At 40.2% G+C, this 12,942-nt stretch overlaps 1 pseudogene; it reads right to left on the reverse strand.

The window, feature by feature from the left end:
- Positions 1 to 12,092: 12,092 nt before the first annotated feature.
- Positions 12,093 to 12,689, reverse strand: LOC125109867 (60S ribosomal protein L17-like; annotated as a pseudogene).
- Positions 12,690 to 12,942: the final 253 nt, after the last annotated feature.

Here is a 12,942-nt window from a genome sequence, read left to right on the forward strand (position 1 = left end):
AGGAAAAAACAAAAACATTATCAGGTGCAGCATTAATTAAAGATTCCACATGAAGAATGTGAAGATCTCAATAAATAATTGCTGAAAGTAAAACTCAGGATAAAAAATGGCTGCTGTCAAAATTCAGCAAGCAATGTGAGGATAGTTTGGGTGACCCATAAGTTCACATTTATTTGATTTTTTGTTGTTGGTATCCTTGATACCAAAACCAAAGACAGTACAAATAAAAGTAGAGACTGACATTGTTAGTATATAGAAATGTGCGTCCTTCTGGAGTCTTTCTCATTAATTTAGGTGTAAAAATCTTCAAAATAGGGGCGCCTGGGTGGCTCAGTCGGTTAAAGCCTTAGGCTTGGGTCGTGGTCCCATGGTCCTGGGATCGAGCCTCATATCGGGCTCTCTGCTCAGCGGGGAGCCTGCTTCCTTTCTCTCTCTCTGCCTGTTTCTCTGCCTACTTGTCATCTCTGTCAAATAAATAAATAAAATCTTTAAAAAAAAAAACCTGTTAAAAAAATCTTCAAAATAGGCAAATTGAAGCCAACATTATAAAAAGAAATACACATAACCAAAGGGGTTTAATTTCAAGTATATAAACCTGTTCATTGAAAATCAACATATATTCAGAGACTAAAGAAGAAAAATTATATGATCATATCAATTGATGAGATAAAATATCTGACAAAATCTAACATTCATTCATGATCAGTAATAGGTCTGGAATAGAGAGAAACTAACTTGATAAAGAGCATTTGCCAAAAAACCCCTAAAATTAACATAATAGCGAAAGGCTGAATGCTTTCCTTCTGAGATTGAGAACAAATCAAGGCTGTTTTGTTTTAACCCTGTCCTTTAGAAGTTTTCTGTATTCTGATGCTTTGACCAGTGGAGACTTGCTGACCATAGGGGAGCTGCCCTCACTGGGCTAGCCAATTCTTGGAGATAGTAAATAACTTGGAGGCAAGCAAGGAAGACAAATACATGAAGAAACTAGAAGATTCAACACAATAAAGATGTCAATTTTTCTCCAAATTGATCTGTAGATTAATGTAATTTCTTTTCCCTTTTCCTGAAGTACAGTTGACACATAACATTAGTTTCAGGTGTGCAACATAGCGATTTGACAAGTTTATATGTCATGCTGTGCTCACCAAAGCACAGCTACCATCTGTCACCATGCAACACTATTAGATACATTGACTGTATTCCCTATGCTGTGCCTTTTAATCCTGCAACTTTTTCATTCCATAACTGGAAGCCTGTGTTTACCACTCCCCTTCACCCATTTTGCCTATCCGCTGCCCCCACATCCCCTCTAGTATCCATCAATTTGTTCTCTCAGTATTTATGGGTCTGTTTCTGCATTTTGCTTGTATTTTTATTAATTTGTTTTTTAGATTCCACATATAAGTGAAATCATATGTATTTGTCTTTTTCTGTCTGACTTATCTCAACATAATACCCTCTGGGTCTATCCATGTTGTTGCAAATGGCAAGATCTCATCCTTTTTTTTTTTTTTTTAAGATTTTATTCATTTATTTGACAGACAGAGATCACAAGTAGTTCAAGAGAGAGAGAGGAGGAAGCAGGCTCCCCGCCGAGCAGATAGCCCGATGCGGGGCTCGATTCCAGGACCCTGAGACCATGACCCGAGCTGAAGGCAGAGGCTTCAACCCACTGAGCCAACCAGGCTCCCCAGATCTCATCCTTTTTATGACTGAGTAGTATTCCTCTGTGTGTTTGTGTGTTTGTATGTGTGTGTGTGTGTCTGTGCATCTTTATGCATTCTATCAGTGGTCTCTTGGGTTGCTTCCACATCTTGGCTATTATAAATAATCCTGCAGTAAACATAAGGATGCATATTTCTTTCAAATCAGTGTTTTTGTTTTCTTCGGGTGAATGCCTAGTAATGGAATTACTGGATCACATGGTATTTCTATTTTTATTTTTTAGGAACCTCCATACTGTTCTTCACAGTGGCTGAACCAATTTACATTCCCACCAACAGTGCATAATTTTTTTCATACACATCTACCCCATTTGTTATCTCTTGTCTTTTTAAAAGATTTTAATTATTTATTTGACAGAGATAGCACAAGCAGGGGGAGCATCCGAGGGAGAGGGAGAAGCCGGCTCCCTGCTGAGCAGGGAGCCCAATGCAGGGCTCGACTGTAGGATCTTGAGATCATGGCCTGTGCCAAAGGCAGATGCTTAACTGACTCAGCCACCCAGGCACCCCCAATTTCTTGTCTTTTTGACTATAGTCATTCTGACAGGTGTAAGGTAGTATCTCATTGTGGTTTTGACTTGCATTTCCCTGATGATGAGTGATGTTGAGCATCTTTTCATGTGTCTGTTTGCCATTTGCCATTTGCCTGTTTGTGTATCTTTAGAAAAATGTTTAGGTCCTCTGCCCATTTTTTTTTTCCTTTTTCCGGTTTTTATTTAAATTCCAGTTAGTTAATATACAGTATAACATTAGTTCAAGTGTAGAATTTAATGATTCATCACTTACATACAACAGCTACTGCTCATCACAAAGGATGTGCCATCCTTAATACACATCACCCATTTTACCCATTCCCCCTCTCCTCCAGCAACCCTCAATTTGTTCTCTATAATTATGAATCTGTCTTATGGTTTGCCTCTCTTTTTTATTTCCCCTGTGGTTGACTTGTTTTGTTTCCTAAATTCCACATATGAGTGAAATCATATGGTATTTGTCTTTCTCTGAATGACTTACTTTGCTTAGCATAACACTCTATAGATCCATCCATGCCATTGCAAATGGCAAGATTTCATTTTATGTTATGGCTAAGTAATAGTCCATTGTGTGTGTGTGTGTGTGTGTGTGTGTGTGTGTATACCAGATCTTCTTTATCCATTCATCAGTCAATGGGCATTTGGGCTCTTTCCATAATTTGGCTTGTTGATAATGCTGCTATAAATATCAAGGTACATGTATCCCTTCAAATCAGTATTTTTGTATCCTTTGGGTAAATGCCTAGCAGTGCAATTGCTGGGTCATAGGGTAACTCTATTTTTAACTTTTTGAGGAACCTCAATGCAACCGGTTTGCATTCCCACCAACTGTGTGGGAGGATTCCCGTTTCTCCACATCCTCACCAACATGTGTTTTTTTCCCTATGTTGTTAATTTTAGCCATTCTGACAGGTGTGAGGTGGTATCTCATTGTGGTTTTGGTTTGTATTTCCCTGATGCCGAGTGATGTGGAGCATCTTTCAGGTTTCTGTTAGCCGTCTGTATGTCTTCTTTGGAAAAATGTTTATCCGTGTCTTCTGCCCATTTCTTAATTGGATTATTTGTTTTTTGGGTGTTGAGTGTGGTAAGTTCTTCATAGATTTTAGATACTAGCCCTTTATCCTCGATGTCATTTGCAAATATCTTCTCACATTCCATAGGTTGTCTCTTAGTTTTGATTGTTTTCTTCACTGTGTAAAAGCTTTTTATGTTCTTGAGGTCCCAATAGTTCATTTTTGCTTTTGCTTCGCTTGCCTCCAGAGATATGTCTAATAAGATGTTGCTATGACCAAGGTCAAACAGATTGCGGCTCATGTTCTCCTCTAGGATTTTGTTGGTTTCCTGTCTCACATTTAAGTCTTCCATCAATTTTGAATTTATATTGGTATATGCTATAAGTAAGTAGTCCAGTTTCATTCTTCTGCATGATGCTGTCCAGTTTTCTTAACACTGTTTGTTGAAGAGACTGTCTTTTTTCCATTGAATATTCTTTCCTGATTTATCAAAGATTATTTGACGTTTAACTGTGGGTCCGTTTCTGGGTTTCACTTTCTGTTCCATTGATCTATGTGTATGTTTTGTACTTGTGCTATATTGTCTTGATCACTACAGCTTTGTAATATAACTTTAAGTCCAGAATTGTGATGCCTTCAACTTTGCTTTGCTTTTTCAACATGACTTTGGCTATTCAGGGTCTTTTGCAGTTCCATACAAGTCTTAGGATTGTTTGTTCTAGCTCTATGAAAAGTGCTGGAGTATTTTGATAGAGATTGCATTAAATGTGTAGATTGCTTTGGGTAGTATAGACATTTTAACAATATTTCTTCTTCCAATCCATAAGCATGGAGGGTTCTTCCATTTCTTTGTGTCTCCCTCTATTTCTTTCCTGAGTGTTATGTTGGTCTTCTAGGGGATGGGCCCACTGTGCTAGGTCTCAGGCATATTTGCCCAAGAAAAGCAGCACCTGCAGAGCACAGGGGGTAGGATTTGGTGTAAGCAGTTTAGGCCAGTGATGGTACTATGCTGTTTACAGAAGTTAGTTTATGCTAAGGGGCAGGGCAGGGAAATGGTACCAACCTGCTCCTTTGTCCCTGGAGAAGGGACTCCATGCCTGCTGCTCTCAGGGAAGCACTCTCAGGGTAGCAAACAATTTCCCCTCCTGGATCACAGGCTTTTTTCAGATTGCTGATTTTACACTATCTGTTTCTAGGTCGCTTGCCCACCTGCGGCAGCACAGAGGACCCTAGCCTCTACCCTAACCAGGCTGCTGGCTTTCAGGATTCCAAACTGCAGGGACCTGGTGTGTCAGGGACTTGCACTGGTCCCCTGGGAAAGGCTGTCACTGTGTCAGGACCTATATGGGTTTGACCCAGAAGGGCCCTCACGACAGAGCACAGGGGCATGGGGTTTGAAGCAAGCAGGTGAAGCAGTCAGTGTCCCTGTTAGCTGCCCTCAGCAGGTGTCTCTGCACCTGTGCTGAGGGGTGGGGGGGAGGAATGCCCCCAGGGTCTTTGTCCTCAGAGAGGCAATGCCACCTCTCACAGCTGTGCTCCAGAAAGAACAAACACTCCTTCCCTGTGCCACTGAGGCAATCTTCAGATGGCAGTCTGCCCTCCTCTACTCCAGGAGTAAAGCAGCACTCTCAGGTCTCTAGCACATCCAAGCCTGGTGACCTCTGAACCTCCAGTCTTTGACCCCCGCTGGTTCCAAAAACTCGTGGTATTCAGCCCATCTCATTTTCTCAGCCAGTGACTTGGGGGAAATGTTCTTGTGTTTGTCCCTGTGCATGCCATTCTCTTGTCTTTCTCCGCGACCAAGGTTTCCTCCCCACAGCATCTGCCATCCATTTCTTACCCAAACCACGTCTCCGAACTTCCTACTTTCCTTGAAGTGTCCTCTTCTCTCCCTCTACTTGTACACTTTGTTCTATCAGTCCTCAGGTCAACTTCTTAAGTATCTGAAATGATTTGATAGTTACCTAGCTGTGTTTGAGGGCTGAGGCAAGATTGGGGTCCTATGCCACCATCTTAGCTCCCCCTCCCTCTGTCTATTTTCAATCCAATTATTGGAGTTTTTTTGGTGCTGAGTTGCATAAAGTTCTTTATATATTTTGATATTAGTCCCTTGTCAGATACATCTGACATACAGATGCATTATGAATATCATCTCTCATTCAGTAGGTTACCTTTCGTTTTGTTGATGATTTCCTTCACTGTGCAACACAATGCAATTTCTAACAAAATCCCAGAAATGTTATAAATGTTATAAAATGTTATAAATATATATATGTTATAAAAATATATATTTATATATACGTTATATATTATATATATTACATATATATTGTATATATGTAATATATTATATAAATGTAATATATATAATATATAACATATATATAACACTAAACAATTTAATGGTGAGGAAGCATCATGTTGGCAGCTTGCTCTCATATGACTTAGGGACAAACAAATATCTTTGTACTGTCTTATGACTTTTCTGTAAATCTGAAATTATTTCAGATAAAAAAAATTTTAATCTCTTTTTAAAAATTGTCTAAGCTTGAAATTTCCAGAGAAACATGACTGGCCAAAGTGAAGGTCCAGCTTGTGTTCCCTGCTCATCAAACAGCTATGGTCAGTGGGAGCCAGGAGACAGTTCTCTCAGCAGTTTCCAAAACAGAACTGGAAAATGAGCCAATAAATGTCCACTGCATGGACAATGGTTTTACACTGTTGGATTTTTTGGTAACCCATCAGTATTTAATAATTAATCTTGTTAGTTCTCTAGCTCTTTTCCTTTTGGGGAAGAAAGGAGGGGTAGTGGACTAGACATATGAAAGAGAATAAGAATCTGTGACTAGCCTCAAAGGAGGGTCCAATAGGGAACTCCAGGTGACAGACAAGCTGTAACAGCCTCTGCTCTCCTGATGAATATCCCATCCATGACTGAAGACAATGCTTTATCAGGGTGTGTTATTATACTCTTTGCCTAGACAAGAACTAACCTTGGCAGTGGAATACTACATTTAGAGTACTACAAAAATGAGAAAGTCATGGGAGCACCTGGGTGGCTCAGTCAGTTGGGCATCTGCCTTTGGCTCAGGTCATGATCCCAGGGTCCTGGGATTGAGCCCCACGTTGGGCTCCTTGCTCTGCAAGGAGCCTGCTTCTCCCTCTCCCTCTGCCTGCCCCTTCCCCTACTTGTGCTCTTTAGCTATCTCTCTCTCTTTCTCTCAAATAAATAAGATCCTTTTTTTTTAAAGATTTTATTTATTTATTTGACAGAGAAAGATCACAACTAGGCAGAGAGGCAGGCAGAGAGAGAAGAGGAAGCAGGCTCCTGTTTGGGTAAGCAGGCTCCATATCGAGCAGGAAGCCCGATGCAGGGCTTGATCCTAGGACCCTGGAACAATGACCTGAGCCGAAGGCAGAGGCTTTAACCCACTGAGCCACCAGGCACCCCTCAAATAAATAAGATCTTAAAAAAACAACAACGAGAAATTCATGAATGTTTATCAGTTCATTGTACATAGGTACCCATAGGTTGAGCTTTACTCTGCTAACACTTTTACCCTTGAGTTTTCTTTGAGAGTTCCCTCCTCATCTCCCTAGGAACTATGGAAACCACTGCACAGCAAGGACTTTCCTGCTTTTGGCTTTTACAGGAAAATTTTCAGGAAATCATGATCTTCACTTGCCATGTTTAATCATTATTAAACTACATTTAAAATTATTTGATATAATCAGGTGTGGCCATTTAACACTACACAAAAAATTTCCTTTAAAAATGGAAAGTTCCAAATATGTTCTGAAGTGTCTCCTTCCCCTAAATTATCATCAGCTGTAGAAGTTTTTCAGTCTCTGGCATGTATATATGTTCTCTTCATTCGCAGAGGGACAGGAGAAGAAGGAAAGGCAGCAGGCACTTTTGGGTCATTCTCACACCCAGGTCTTTATCTCCCATAGGTCATTGAATTAGGAGTCCTGGTCACCCTATTTCTGGCCCTCTATCTTTTGGACACATGGCAGGGAACTTTCTCATACGTTTTGAAGTTATATGTGGCAGAAAAGATGTGCAACACTCCCACACAGAAATGTAAAGAATTAATATAAAATTTACTACATTCTCTTCCCCCTTCCCAGTGTCACACTGGTAGCCAGATCAACAGCCGTTGTTCATGTAGCATGAGTAAAAAACAAATCCTGTTTTAAGCCACTGAGACTGAAGTTGCTTGTTTTTGCAAATAACCTAGCCCATCCTGCGAGATAGAGATACCTCATTCCCCCAACCTCTGCCATTCTGACCTGTTTCCTTCTTCATCCTCATCTTCTGTAGGTATCTACAAGAAAAGCCTCTCCCTCCTCTGAGGACTTGATTAGCATTTTTTAAAAAGTGTATTATTTACTATTGTTTATATGAATGTATTTTTCTTATGATGGCCTACTTGTGAGATATCTCCCACGATCACATCGTTTTACAACCCTTCTACTGAAACAACTTGGTAGACCAACCCAACTGATTCTTTCCCTTTCTTTTCTCTTATTTCTTATTTCTTTTCTTTTCCTTCCTTCCTTGCTTCCTTCCTTCCTCTCTTTCCTTCTTTTTTTCTGTCTTCTTTCCTTCTTTCTCTCTTTCTTTGAAGCAAAAGCTCATGGATGCTTAGCAAAACCTAATGAGAACAAAGAGGGAGATGTTCCTCTTTGTTGCTTTTTGATTAAACCTCACTAAAATTATGTTGTGTCTACAGCCAATAATGCAACTCAGGAGAACAGTGTGACCAGAGGTGCTTGGAAAAGTAGAGGCAACTTGAAAAAAAATTCCAAGCTCCAGAGCTATTGCATGGCAATGAGACAGCTCCCATGATCTGCTCCCCATGCAGGGGCCCACAGCAGCCCTTCTTGTCCTAAGCCCAGGCTGATTGTTAGGAGTGATTACTGAATGTGTAAGTCAAGAGAAGCTGGGATATAACATTTCAGGTTGAAACCACAAGAGCTTTTGATTTTTAAAATAACTTAAAGAGATGAGACAAACAGATGAACATGTGATTTCTATTACTCTTGCCTTCTGAAACTAAATGTCATGTTTCCAATTAATTGGGATAGTTGGCCTTTGTCTTCTTTTTATATATTTGGGGATTCCAAAAATAACCTCACTAAGCAACACTGACACATATTTTAAATAACCAAGGTGGCCAAAGAACAAAATGACAGGCTATGGTGTTATCCCATTGGAGTGTGTCTAGGAAGAATCTGTATCAGGACTTAAGCCACAGCACAGAATCATCTGTATGTTTGGCAAAGAGGGACAAATGGACAAGTTACAAAGGAGGGAAGATGAAGAGTGGAACAGCTTGTCAGCTGTTAATCCTAAAGATGGAATTGGAGATGGGGAGAGGGAGATGGCCACTGAATCTTAGGGTGAGCATAAGGTAAGAGACAGATTTACCAACCACCTTTTGTATTAGTCAAGTTCCCACTAGGAAAAAGAATTCATTTCAGATGGTTCAAATGAAGAAGCTACTGTGCAGGGACTACTCATCAGGGAAAAATCAAGGAGTGGAAAGGGACTACTCATCAGGGAAATCAAGGAAAGAAAAGCAACAGTGGGGAATGGTTACTTCTCTGTTCTGGGAGGGTCATGGAGAGGAAATGTAGTCACAGAAGCTCAGAAAAGCACAGAATTCCTGGTGGAACTGCTGGTTGGAGGCAAACCTCCTTGTAATATTTGCGGAACCTGGGCAATCAGATACAGGTAAATGTTTAACAATCAGCTGCTTGGCAACAAAAAATAGCCCTGACTTGCAGTGTTTGCTGATTTCCCTGCTATAAATACTCCCACCATAACATTTTCAAGCTGCCACCCTAATGTCACTGAACAGAGAGTCGATAAGAGATGCATGCAGTTGGTTATGGAGATCAGGTATGAGCTGACTCTAGCATACCACTGGACTGGAGCAAGGGTGCAAATGGGGACCCATGGACCATGTGTTTAAAAATATAAATGTTACAAAGCAAGATTACACACTGTGTGTATTCTGGTTTCCTATCTTGATAATCATAGTTAATATGGTACATCACCCAGATCCCTTATATTAGATCCCTCATATTAGACCCACATCCCTTGTATTCTTTCCAGAGAAACAGAACCAATATGGTGTATGTGTATGTGTGTCTGTACAGAGATTTATTCTAAGGAATTGGTTCGTGTGATTATGGAGATTGGCAAGTCCAAAATCTGTAGGATAGGCTGTCAGGCTGGAGACCCAGAGAAGAGCCAATGTTGCCACTCAAGTCTGAAGGCTGTTTGCTGGCAGAATTCCCTTTGTTTGGGGAATCAGTGTATTTTGTTCTAATCAGGACTTCAACTAATTGGGCAAGACCCACTCTCATGCTTATGGAAGACAATTTACTTTACTCAAAGTCCTCTGATTCAAATGCTAAGCTCACCCTAAAACACTCTCACAGAAACATCCAGAAGAATGCTTGAACAAATGTCTGGGCCAACCAAATGGACACTTAAAATTAGCCATTACCTCCCTCCTTAAGATCAAGGCACTTGCTCCTTAGCTACTGGTAGGTTGAGGCACTGACAGCTCACAGGTGAGCCCCTCTCCAGGCACTACTCTCTCCTTAAGTGAGCTGCCTTGTCCAGATCACACCTTGCCCTCCCTGCCCAGGGCATGGCAAGTTATAAAGACCAGCCTCCTTTGCCTCAAGTTGGGACAATACTAAAGGGCCACCCTGACACTGAATGCTCCATAGGATCAGAGAGGTGTTCAGGTGTCCCCTGATGGTACCCTCAATTAGCCTTCTGCACACAGACCTCCATTTCAGAGTCCATTTCACCTGAAACACGGATCAGTAAATAACCTGTAGGCCAAACAGAGCCCACTGCTTATTTTTGTAAGTTAAGTTTTGTTGGAACACTGCTGGGCCCATTCATGTATATGGTCCCTGGCTGCTTTCACCCACTCAGCTCAAAGTCAAGAAGTTGTAACAGGAACTGTCTGGTCCACAATGCCTCAAATAACTATCTGGCTCTTAACGAAGAAGTGTGCAAACCCCTGCCCTCAAACAACAAATATACTTTTATTACCACAAGATTGAAACATATGTAAGTATTTAATATGTAAATATATGCAAATACACATATAAATATGTAAATATGTAATAAATGTAGGTATAGGTAAATATATAAAAGCCTCAGTGAAAATCTGAGGCTTTTAAAAAAAAATATTTTATTTATTTATTTGACAGAGAGAGACAGCGTGAGAGGGAACACAAGTAGGGGGAGTGGGAGAGGGAGAAACAGGCTTCCTGCTGAGCAGGGAGCCTGATTCGGGGCTTGATTCCAGGACCCTGGGATCATGACCTGAGCCAAAGGCAGACACTTAATGACTGAGCCACCCAGGTGCCCTGAGGCTTTTATATAATTGAAAGTAAACAAAATATTAAAGACAACTAAATTAAATTATTATTTCATATGATTGGTTTTGTCCTAAGCCCAGCAAGATTTGGATGGGTAATAATAAATTTATCCCATAAATATTCCATTCATATATTCCACAAAATAAATTTTTGTCTCAATTTTAATAAAAACACTATTTTGTAATGCAGATTTCACATAATTTATGTTTTATTGATGGTAACGATTGAAGGACTAAAAGTAAAATATAATTGTACTTGAAGTGTTCAATATTTAAATAAATTTTCATAAAACTTGCAAAGTAAATGTAAATTTTGTTACCTTTCATATTTTGCTTCAAAAGCTTTTTGTTCTAGAATATCCAAAATTTATTAAATTGTTTAAAATAAGCAAATTATTAATTAATTTCTAATTTAAATCAAACTATGTGAAAGTCAAGTTTGTATTTACTTCTTAAAATTTAACAAAACCTTTTAAAATATTTTTAAAATATAGATCTATTTAGTTGTAGTATTTGATGTCCATCTGTTTCCAAATGCAAAGAATTGGTATCCTGCTGAGTTCAGGTGACATCTAGACTACATACACACCACATATAATATTCCTTAGCCATCACGTAAAACTGTTGTAAATGCCATACTACATAGTGAGTACTTCTAGAACAAGAACTGGACCATCCAAAGAGCAACAAGAAATGGATACTGAGCATTATTAGAAATCAATACTTCAGTCTTCTAAAGCCAGTTGCCTCCCTGCAGAGGAGAAGGGTTTAACAGGTTAATTCACAATTCTTTTATCTAAACACTGCCACTGAATTCTCCTACACTCCAAGATCATTGGCACAATTGGTAATGCTCTATCCCAACGGAGAGAGATGCCCCTGTATCCTTTAATGTATATGTATTTTTTACATGTGTCTGTGCTATGCAATGCTTTCTAGAATAGCAGGTGCAAGGCTAGCCCCTATCGCCTGGGTTTAAGACCTGTGCAACCCGTAACTCCCATTGAAAAAAAATGACAGGAAGCAGCTGCAGGGAGCTCTGGTCAGCAAGGGTCAGACATCCAGGCACAGAGAATGGAAGGGAAGGGTAGAGAATGGATGGGAGAAGGGTGAATAGCCTTACACCTTTTTACCTTACAGAGCTAGTCTGTAGACCAGTGGAAACTGCCATATTTGTCATCTCTGGAACAGGTGCTGAAGATCACGGAACTCATTCTACTTCAAGTTCCCATAGTAACCCACCTCTCCTCATTGAAAGCTGAGCATTTAGGTTAGTGCCACTTCAATTCACCTTCTTCTTCTTCCTCTTCCTCCCCCTCCTCCCGCCCCCACCTCCTCCTCCTCCCCCTCCTCCTTCTCCTCCCCCTCCTCCTTCTTCTTCTTTTTACTTTTTTTGCATTTATTTTATGCACAGTTTACTCCTGGGTCTTGTTTTTCTTTCTTCGGTTTCTTCTGGGATGTGTTTTCCTTCTGTGCAACCCCCTCTTCTAGTTTAGGAAGACCTTTACTGCTCTTCTTCTGTAAGGATCATCTCCATGTGGCAGAGAAAGTCATGTGTGGGTTATGAAGACCATGAGATCTGAAAGTTCTACCCTGTAACTTGGAGGCTTTGTTCACCTGGATGTGTTCCGTGACCAGAGAATCTAGATATAAACCCTTAAGTTCAGCATTACTCTCTGCATTTGTAAACATGTACAGTAAAAATTCAGCACCCTTTTTGGGCCACCAACCTTGTGTCCAGCGCCATTCTTTGGCCTGGGAACATCTACTGATTCCACCGTTGTTGCAACAGAATGGTGCACATGGCTTCTGCAAAGTGACATCCTTCAGGCACTTGGTGGCTTTTGGGATGTGCATACCCTTGATGGCCTGGGCAGTTTCACGTGCGTTCTTAAAGTGAACAGGAAGATTTGAACCTCTTGATTTGCATGATTTTGTAGGGTTTTCTGGGTCAGGTGAATAGCAAACCATTTTCAGAGACCACCTCAGGCTACTTATGGGAAGAGCCACTTCAATTCAGTCGTAATCAAAGACTCATACAAAGGGCAAACCAAAGCCTTTACCCTGAGGTTGAAGGTCAAATGATTTTCATTCCTCTTTCTTTCACCATAATAATAAAATCATAAATTGCAAACTTTGGGATATGAAAATAAAAACCTTTCCATGGACATAAAAGTATGTTGATTGATGTAAGAAATAGCAGTGACCTGGTTCAATCTCAAACATTCCCCAGATTAGTCTGAAAATTTCTTAA

The sequence above is a fragment of the Lutra lutra genome, chromosome 9, assembly GCF_902655055.1.
Source record: "Lutra lutra chromosome 9, mLutLut1.2, whole genome shotgun sequence".
Lineage (NCBI taxonomy): Eukaryota > Metazoa > Chordata > Mammalia > Carnivora > Mustelidae > Lutra > Lutra lutra.